Source organism: Pollicipes pollicipes, unplaced genomic scaffold (assembly GCF_011947565.3).
Source record: "Pollicipes pollicipes isolate AB1234 unplaced genomic scaffold, Ppol_2.1 Scaffold_5724;HRSCAF=6776_pilon_pilon_pilon, whole genome shotgun sequence".
NCBI lineage: Eukaryota > Metazoa > Arthropoda > Thecostraca > Pollicipedomorpha > Pollicipedidae > Pollicipes > Pollicipes pollicipes.
Window position 1 is genome coordinate 7734235 of NW_023596746.1, and position 8364 is coordinate 7742598.

Here is an 8364-nt window from a genome sequence, read left to right on the forward strand (position 1 = left end):
CACATTCCCCTGCATTGTCATACCCTCCCGGGCTACCATATGAAATGGACGCCTGTTGACCTTGGAAAAATAATCAACTTCCTAAGGCAACACGTCCTCGAGCTTAGTTAATGCGAATCATTCCTAAGAAGGGAACCGTATTTAGTACCGCTTCGTATTAAAACTGGCGGAGTTTAGCACGCATGCATATTAAACAATGCAGTCCGGTAACCCAGGGCTCAACAGCGGAAGTGAGGCTATTTTAGAGGTGAACCTCGTGAATTTCTTTTCGTTCTATGGGAGTTGAAAACCTTCACCATTTCGGCATCCCAATTCTCATTTGATTGCGAATTGCTTCAAGGACGCGGTCGAGTGGGGAATGTGGGCAAGCGGCAAGGAAACGTGCTCGGAGAAACACTTGCATCCTAATTTACAAAACGGCATTTTCTACGGGATGAGTATGATATTGATACATCCTGGACTACACATAGGCGGATCCTGGTGGGGGGGGGGGGGGGGCACGGAGCCGTGGCCCGCCCAAAACTCTGACAGTATGTTTTGGCCCCTCCAAAACATTCCAAAACAACAACAAACAAACAAGCCATCTTACCAGCTAGGCAACTTGGTCAGCGGTGCCTGCAGTTTGTCCCGCAGCTCGCAGTCGCTGAGGTCTCGCAGCAGAGGCTGTGTGACTGGTCCGTACCAGGGAATCAGTTCGGTGTGCCTCACGGCCTCGAAGTTTGCCGCTGAGATGGCGAAGACCCTGGCATGAAGGAGACCCTCGGTTTGCTGCTCACGAGCGGCGCGACGATTGGGACCGCCTGTTCGCGGACCCTGCGGTTCTCATCCCACACCATGCCCAGCACCAGCTGTTCCGGACGGACCCAGCACCCGCTACGCTGGAGGTCGCGGAGCACCGCGATGCTCCGGAAGAAGCTGCGTAAGCCAAAGTCGCAGCCGCTGTTTTGCCGGATGGCGGACCATACCGGCACATGGTGGCCGACCACGCACTGGACGAGGTCCTTGAGAGCGCTGCTGGAGGTCTCGGTAGATATGTGAACTAGGAGCAGGCGATCGGCCAATGTCAACCATCTAAAAACAAAAGCGAATATATTAGAGCAATTGGCTGCGAACTGAGCATTTAGATCTTTCAAAAATTAGTGTGCCTCTTTAGTGTATGCAATTATGCCGATATCCAGAGGCCTTCAATGTGACGGAATACATATCAACAAATATGCTAGTAAGCATGAACCAACCATCAAATGGTGCGACGTAACACGGGACAAGGTATGATAATAAGTAAATACTCAACAGTGGGCACACGAAATATCAATTATTCTTGACGAACTTAAAAAACTCATCGCTATAAATTCGAGGATAAGGCGTTATCATATTCACCTGACATGGTTCGATGGTCCGATTCGCCGCTGGGCCGCCACATTTCAGACAGAGACGTTTTGAACGCCAGAGGCCAGAAGGTACAGCAGCTGCTGGTTGGTGCTCAGCTGCTGAATCAGGTCGACCGGCAGGTCTGGCACGGGCCCCGACCTAGGCTTGAATGCCACAACGTCCCTCTCCCAGACCTCTCCAGCACAGGTCTTGTCAATGGGTCCAGAAAAAAATTCGATCCCGTGGCCGTGACATCCAGGCTCAGCACCCGAGGGAGGAGGTTCAGCTCGTTGCCGTGCAGCTGGCAGATGAACCAGCGTGCGGGTGACTCGGTGGCCAGCTCAAACAGCCGGAACACGTCGCCTATTGTTTCGGTGTTGACGGCCGCGCCATCCCAGCCGGGCACATTGATGCAGCCATCGCACTGCGAGCTCACGGAGTGTAGCTCGTTGAATAAGTGCAGGGCGCGGCCAAACTCGGACGTAAAATGAGTCACGTAGCGGCTGCCTGACTCAGTGATGACAACCACGTGTTTTTCGACAGCATTCGTCTGGCTCCGTGTGGCTACTGTAGTTTCTGCCTTCACGGCCGTCGGAGTAGAGGATGGTCAAACCTGACCCATGGATTGCTTCAAAATTCTAACGAGCCGTCTCTTTTCTCGCTCTAGCCTTGCGCAGCAGATCCCCCTAGGATCTACAATATTTAATTTGAAGTAGCCGGTCCGTCTTTGCCGTCTTGTTGAAGGCGTTGGTGATGACAGCAACGGCCCGATTCGAGCCACCGTAGCTGTCAACCGCCAGAGTGGTGTTAGATCGCTGTCACCATAATCTGCAGTGGCAGCGGTCTCAACCGGAACTAACAGTTAGCGTCGTCGCCACCTTCTACCATATACGGAACCGTGGAAGAATCCGTGCTCTCGGCTGACTCGCCAGCACTAAGACCACTTGGTCCCGGAGCAGACTCGGGGTCAGCACTAGCAGCCAGCGCTGGTTTAGCAGGAGGCGCGGGCTCAGCAGCCGGCGGGGGAAGCGGCTCAGGCTCAGCAGCAGACACCGCCTCACTGGCGGCCGAGCCACGATGCCCCTGGAGTTGTCTGGCCATGCTCCGTATCTCGCGAGCCCCCCTAGCCACGACCGTATCCCGATCATATGACCCCAGGGTAAGCTTCCGATGCCTGCACTGGTCCTTCATGCCAACCTCCTCCTGATACACTGTGCAAGCAGCTGGGAATGGAAAGCTGCACTGAAGCTTACGCTTGCATTTCGCGACATCAAGAGGCTTGTTGAATTTCGCGATGGTGGCGTTGCTGTGTCACTCTATTTCTTTCGTTGATTTCTTGCTGATAGCTCTGTTGGGATAATATTAATCCCTCTCGATCCATTTTGTTGCTTATTTTATATCATGAACAGAGATAGCTTCGTTGGTCCATAGTTCCCTGATTTCTACCGTCGCGGTCTTGAAGATGGTATTAGTGAGATTCCTGTTCGATTCGCTCAGCCACTTGATGTAGCTCAAGGCTTTCCCGTAGTCGGTAGTTGGTCGTGGGCAGTGGAGTCGGGTGACCTATCACAAAATGTTTTTTTGCACGGCCGTGTAGCCTTCGGCATGCTTATACAAGTTATTGTTCGAAAGAAATGTTTCAGTACCAGCAAAACCAAACTAATAAACCCATATCTCCCACGCAAAAAGCACATAAATTGCAACTCAACATCACAATGATGCGTTAACAATAACAAACTTAAAGCTAACCCGGTCTGCTGGAGCATTATGACTGCAGAGCTTTGGGTTTTACCAAAAATTAATGTTCATTACCAAAAAGTCAGCTTAAAAGCTGTTTGGCAATGTTTTGCTGGTGCTCTTCATGATATCTTTTTCATACTTAATCCACCAGGTACCAGTCGTGTTGAAAGTGGCAGCTTTGAGACGTGTTGATGATTCCAATGCGTAAAATAGGTAACGCTAGTATCGAATGCAGTTTTCTGGGCCCGTCAAAGAAAAAACTACTCTCGCCCCGCGGGTATCACCATTGGTGCGATGCGACAGACCTGAAAGTTAATCACTTATCCGTGTGCCAAGGAAAAACTTTGTTTCAGCCGATTCCAAGACATTCACCCCCTCCCTCGATGAAACGCCTTAATGTAGTGTCCGACGTGATTCGACGACCGACATCATCAGCGCGACATCATGGCTGACCGCGAAACGCGCGCATGTTTAGTCTCTGAAGCATATGTTAGGAAGTGCTCCATATTTCTTTGGGGGTTTGAACTGAAATAGTCTTAAAGATCGGTCTGTGTAGTTAACAGCCCGCCCATGTTAAGGCCTAAACCCCTCTAGTTTCTGAACTGCATGCCCGTATATACAAGGAGCCTTTTTCGGGGAGAGTATTTCAAAATCACCTCGGCATTCGTGACGTCATAATAAAGTCCTTCGAACCCCGCCACTCCATAAGCCGTGCGATGATCCAGGCCAATAAAGATGTAATGGTAGAGTCGTTCAGATCAGGTGTTTGTGAGCACGATTTTCAGATATAACGCCCGTCGATTGGCTCTCAGTGTTGTGCAAGCTGCGATGATGTATCATGATGTACCATCAATGACGTATCAAAGAGTACATTTAAGTTGTTAAGTGCATTTGCGAGGAATATTGTTCGCATAAACAAGACGGTGGTAATAGGCTTATTCCCCGGAGAAAAACGAGGAGAATAGAGATATAGATGCATTGATATTTCGGCAACGTGCCTGTATCAAAACGAACAGCAAAGAGAAGTCACTTCGGCTATCTGTCTGTCACGTACTGCACGACGGTTGAAATCTGAGTTTGCTGGCAGTCGCCCCTTGGCCCGCACTTCTTAGTCACGCAGCCAGTCGCATGTTTCGTAGCCGGCCGGGGCGTCGTGGCCCCCGCGAGACGCGCACTTGCCGCTGAGTGCTATGGCGAGGAGGTTGTGCGAGTCTACTTGCTAAGTCAGATGATGATTTGAAATACAGCATCACCCGACCGATGCGTTTGTCGTGAGTGGATGTGGAGCGAACTGAAATGAAGGAGAACGTGCGTTGGAAAGACCAAAATAGCCCTCGTCGCCCGGTACACGAATGCTTAGTGTTAAACTGTAGGTGTGTCTTGCGGATCAGGTAAGACCGCGATGACGACGCGCTGCATGACATGCAGAGTGAGAGCTGTGTACACCAGAAGTGTGGTGCTGAGTGTGTGGTGAGAGTGCGGTGCTGGACGCTAGTGCTGCCGTCTGTGAGGAAGCTGTCAGACCGACTGGGGACGGGTCGCAAGACGGCGTACCGGTGGCCATAAATCAATCAAAGCGAACCGGCTGGGCGGCGTATCGGCGACAATTAACCCTGCCACCGGCAAGGTCGGCAGCGAGAAGTGAGCTAACTTGCGGTGTAGCACACGAGCTGGGGAGCTGTTGGGCGTCCATAGGTTTGACGGATGGAGGGTGTCTGATGGCTGCATTGAAACGTTGACTGTTAACAGAGGGTGGTCATGCATCAGCTCACAAATGTAAACAATGTGTCGACGGGTGTGTTTCGGGCAGATACGAACTGAAGTTAACATGCGTCGAAGCAAAATAGGTTGAGTTTGTGAAACTTTTAGACATACATAATTATATCCTCGCCCAGCATATTGGGTGCTCCGGTCTTTCTAATGCGTGCCTTCTCTTGGGTTTGCGAGGGTTCCCATGTTTGTAATGTCGCCAACGGTGGATCATTTCGGGCCTCCTGTTGACCAATAGTGGGTGGTGTTGACTGTCTTGAGCCTCTTACAGGTCAAATGCTTTCTCCTACGTGCCTTTACCCTCGCCCTGGTAGGAGGGGGGATCATACCCCCCCCCCCCCCCTGAAGGTCTTTGAGGATGTCTCTCCGGCATGTTGAGCGATAGCGGCCAAGTTTTCAGTAACCTGTGAGGCATCCATTTTTATGTTTTAACACCAAAATCGCGTTCCTAGCTTTCTGGTTTCGTAGCAGTGGCGGTTCTGGGGGGGAGAAACTGCACGGCGATATACGGCCGACGCGTGCGACGGGCAGCAACCAACGAAGCCGAGGAGCGCACGCGGCGAACCGACATTGTTACATTGACATAGCGACATGCCATAAATGTATGCTCAAAACACAAAAATACATCACTGTGCTCAAAATGGAACAAGAAACACGTCTGTTAAAGTTTTGTGGCGCCGCAAAGAACTTCATTGTATGGAGAACGCTGCAAAGCTGAAAAGGTGTAATTCTCTGGATAGTACGACCTTGGACCTGCCATAATGGGCTCAATTGTTAAACCAACAGCTCAGAAACTAGTACCAGTCGCGAGATGCCATTGAGATCAAACCAATGGTGTTTTCTGCCAATTCTGATTGCAAACGCGAGGGAGTTCGCATACCTCGCCCATCAGTCCGCGTTAGAAAAACGGTGAATCAATCAGAGCGTGGATTACGAGCCATTCTTTTGTTTTGATGAAAATCCATACAAGACTCGAGAACGACGTGAACACGCGCATGGTCCGCCGATGACGTCGGCAACGATCCTCTCGTATTAGGCCCACTTGCCGAGGGCATATTTTCAGCAAAGTCGCTCCAGTACCCGGGACCGTATTGCTAGCAGAACACATTTCACACATGGCAGTTCAAGACCCTGAACAAACCGGCTGTCCGAAGAAGCGTTAGTCGTGTAAAGTCTCCAGCGTCAGCAATGCATGGAAGCAACCGCAGGACCAGCAGCTTTCTACTGCAGAAGGGTATAATAATGCGCGCTAATAGTGTCACTAGCAATAATACGCTTTCACGTTAACCAGCGCTGGATGCCATAGTTACAGCGGAGCGGCCGATGATCTTCTGTTAAGAAGCCATCCTGGCCGACTGTGATGATTGATGGTGACCTATGGTGAGGTGTGAGGCTCAGCCCTGGTAGAATTTAGTCCGGCGGCATTTCAAAGCATTTGACTCCCCTCGCCGGATCAGATGGGGTGGGTGATAACCTTGTTTACGACTGTCCTCCCCAACCCTTCACTGCGCCGCGCGGGGGAGCTGCACAGGCCGCCGCGCCCTGGAACGGTCGCGTCGGTTCCCGTGCGTTGGCCGAACACTATGAACAGCATGACTGCCCGCATGCACCAGGAATCTTTTTGAGGTCAAAGTTTTGCTTGTTACCCGGTCAGCTCCTGTCGAATCGAAGCACTAAGACCTAACATTCGAGTCTTTTCTAAATTGGAGATTGATTCGCAACAAATTTTGAGGAAACGCGGTCATTGGTTTTTTATAGATTGATTAATTTGCTACCTTAAATATTCAATGTGATGTTAAGCAATCTTGTGAGAAGACAAACACGTCTCTAGTGTTCATAATGCAGTTGAGCACCAAACGTTTGAGAAGTTAAACATATTATGCGTTCATATTCGTACCACCACATCTCGGCCTATTTCCATTACATCTCAGCTTGTGGTGTCTCAATTTGGTTCGGTATCTGTTGTTTTTTCTTTGATTGCAAGTGAGTTCGGAATAAAATCCCGGAGATTAGAAGTTAAGTAATGGTGTCCTTTCATACAGAGCATATCAAGCAAAGGTAAAAAGTTTAATAACACTTTTCAATTTTTTAAGGAAAAATTTCGAAGCTATGTAAATCACGCTACCAGATTCGTGTGTTGGGTTGTGTTTTAAGTCAGACCCAACGACTGCATTGGCATTGCTTTTGGAAACCTAATATTCTGTGATGACTCGCTCAATTTTGGAGCTAATACAAAATTTTGACCGTGGCTGTAAAGGTCGGCGCAAGTTGTTTATTCCCTATGAGCTATCTTTGGGCGCCAAAAGTGCATTGGTACACGCATCTAGTGAACTCCGATGCTTCTGGGGAAACCAGAGTTACGGGGTTCGAGTTCCTGCGGTGCCCGCCCTTCTTGCCAGGGTAAGAGGCATGTGACGCCATATAGCCTCAGCAGCTAAGTGCGGCTTAAAGCAACAGTGACGATGACAGCGAACTATAACCTATCTTAATGTACATACATGTTTGATGATTTTGCTTCCAGTTGAAGACATAACTGCACCATTTTTGACAAACTCTTACACAACTTTAGCTTCACTATCCAACCTTTATAAACGGTCAACATTGTCAGCGTATGGAGTAATACGTTGAGAAAGAAACGACAATTGGCAAACAGTGCTGAGCAGCGCGTCCAAATATGCATTAAGTGCGTGTCAACGAGTGGCAAGTGAAGCAAATTTTAGAGCTGCCTGCCTTTTTTGGTATACCTCCTTACAATGTTGCTTGTTGGCTAACTCAATTTTGAAACAAGATAACCACTTGCGGTTCATCGTACCTAGTAGGTGCGAGCAATATCTACGTTATGTAAGAAACAAAACAAAAAGCTAAACCGGATCACATAGTAATGTCGAGCTGAAGGTAAGGAGATGATCCTGTCAGATTTCATTTTCCTGAGACACACGACTAAAAAAAGATCGTACGTTGGAGTCCCACATCCTTTTTTAGATGTTAAATACTTCAGACGAAATATTTGGAATACGTGCTTCTGTAATCAACTCGTTGGTTCTAAAAACATTCAAAGATTCCAAGAGTATAGAAAAGAAAACGGAAAAACGAATTTCCTCTCGTGATATAACAATTTTGTCGAATTTTGGTTGCGTTCGTTTTCGTGCATAATGTCTAAGATTGGCCCGTTTGTGGTACCCTGCTAATACGACCCAACCTAGCTTGAAACGTCGACGTACCAATTAATTTTCACAACCATCTTCCTGTAGCCTGTCAAAATTTGTGGCAAATAATTTACAGCAAGTGGAAATCAACGCATTTTTAATGCTGCATGGTACATTTTGACACCAAATGATAAGGTATTATTAAGCTCATAACTAGGCTCCCTTACAAGATGGAATGACACAAATGGTTTCCATCAAATGACAATACAAGGCGCTATCTTTTTTAGGAAAGATGGCTAGAAGTGTTAGATGACTCGCTTTATAATATTCAAATAACATA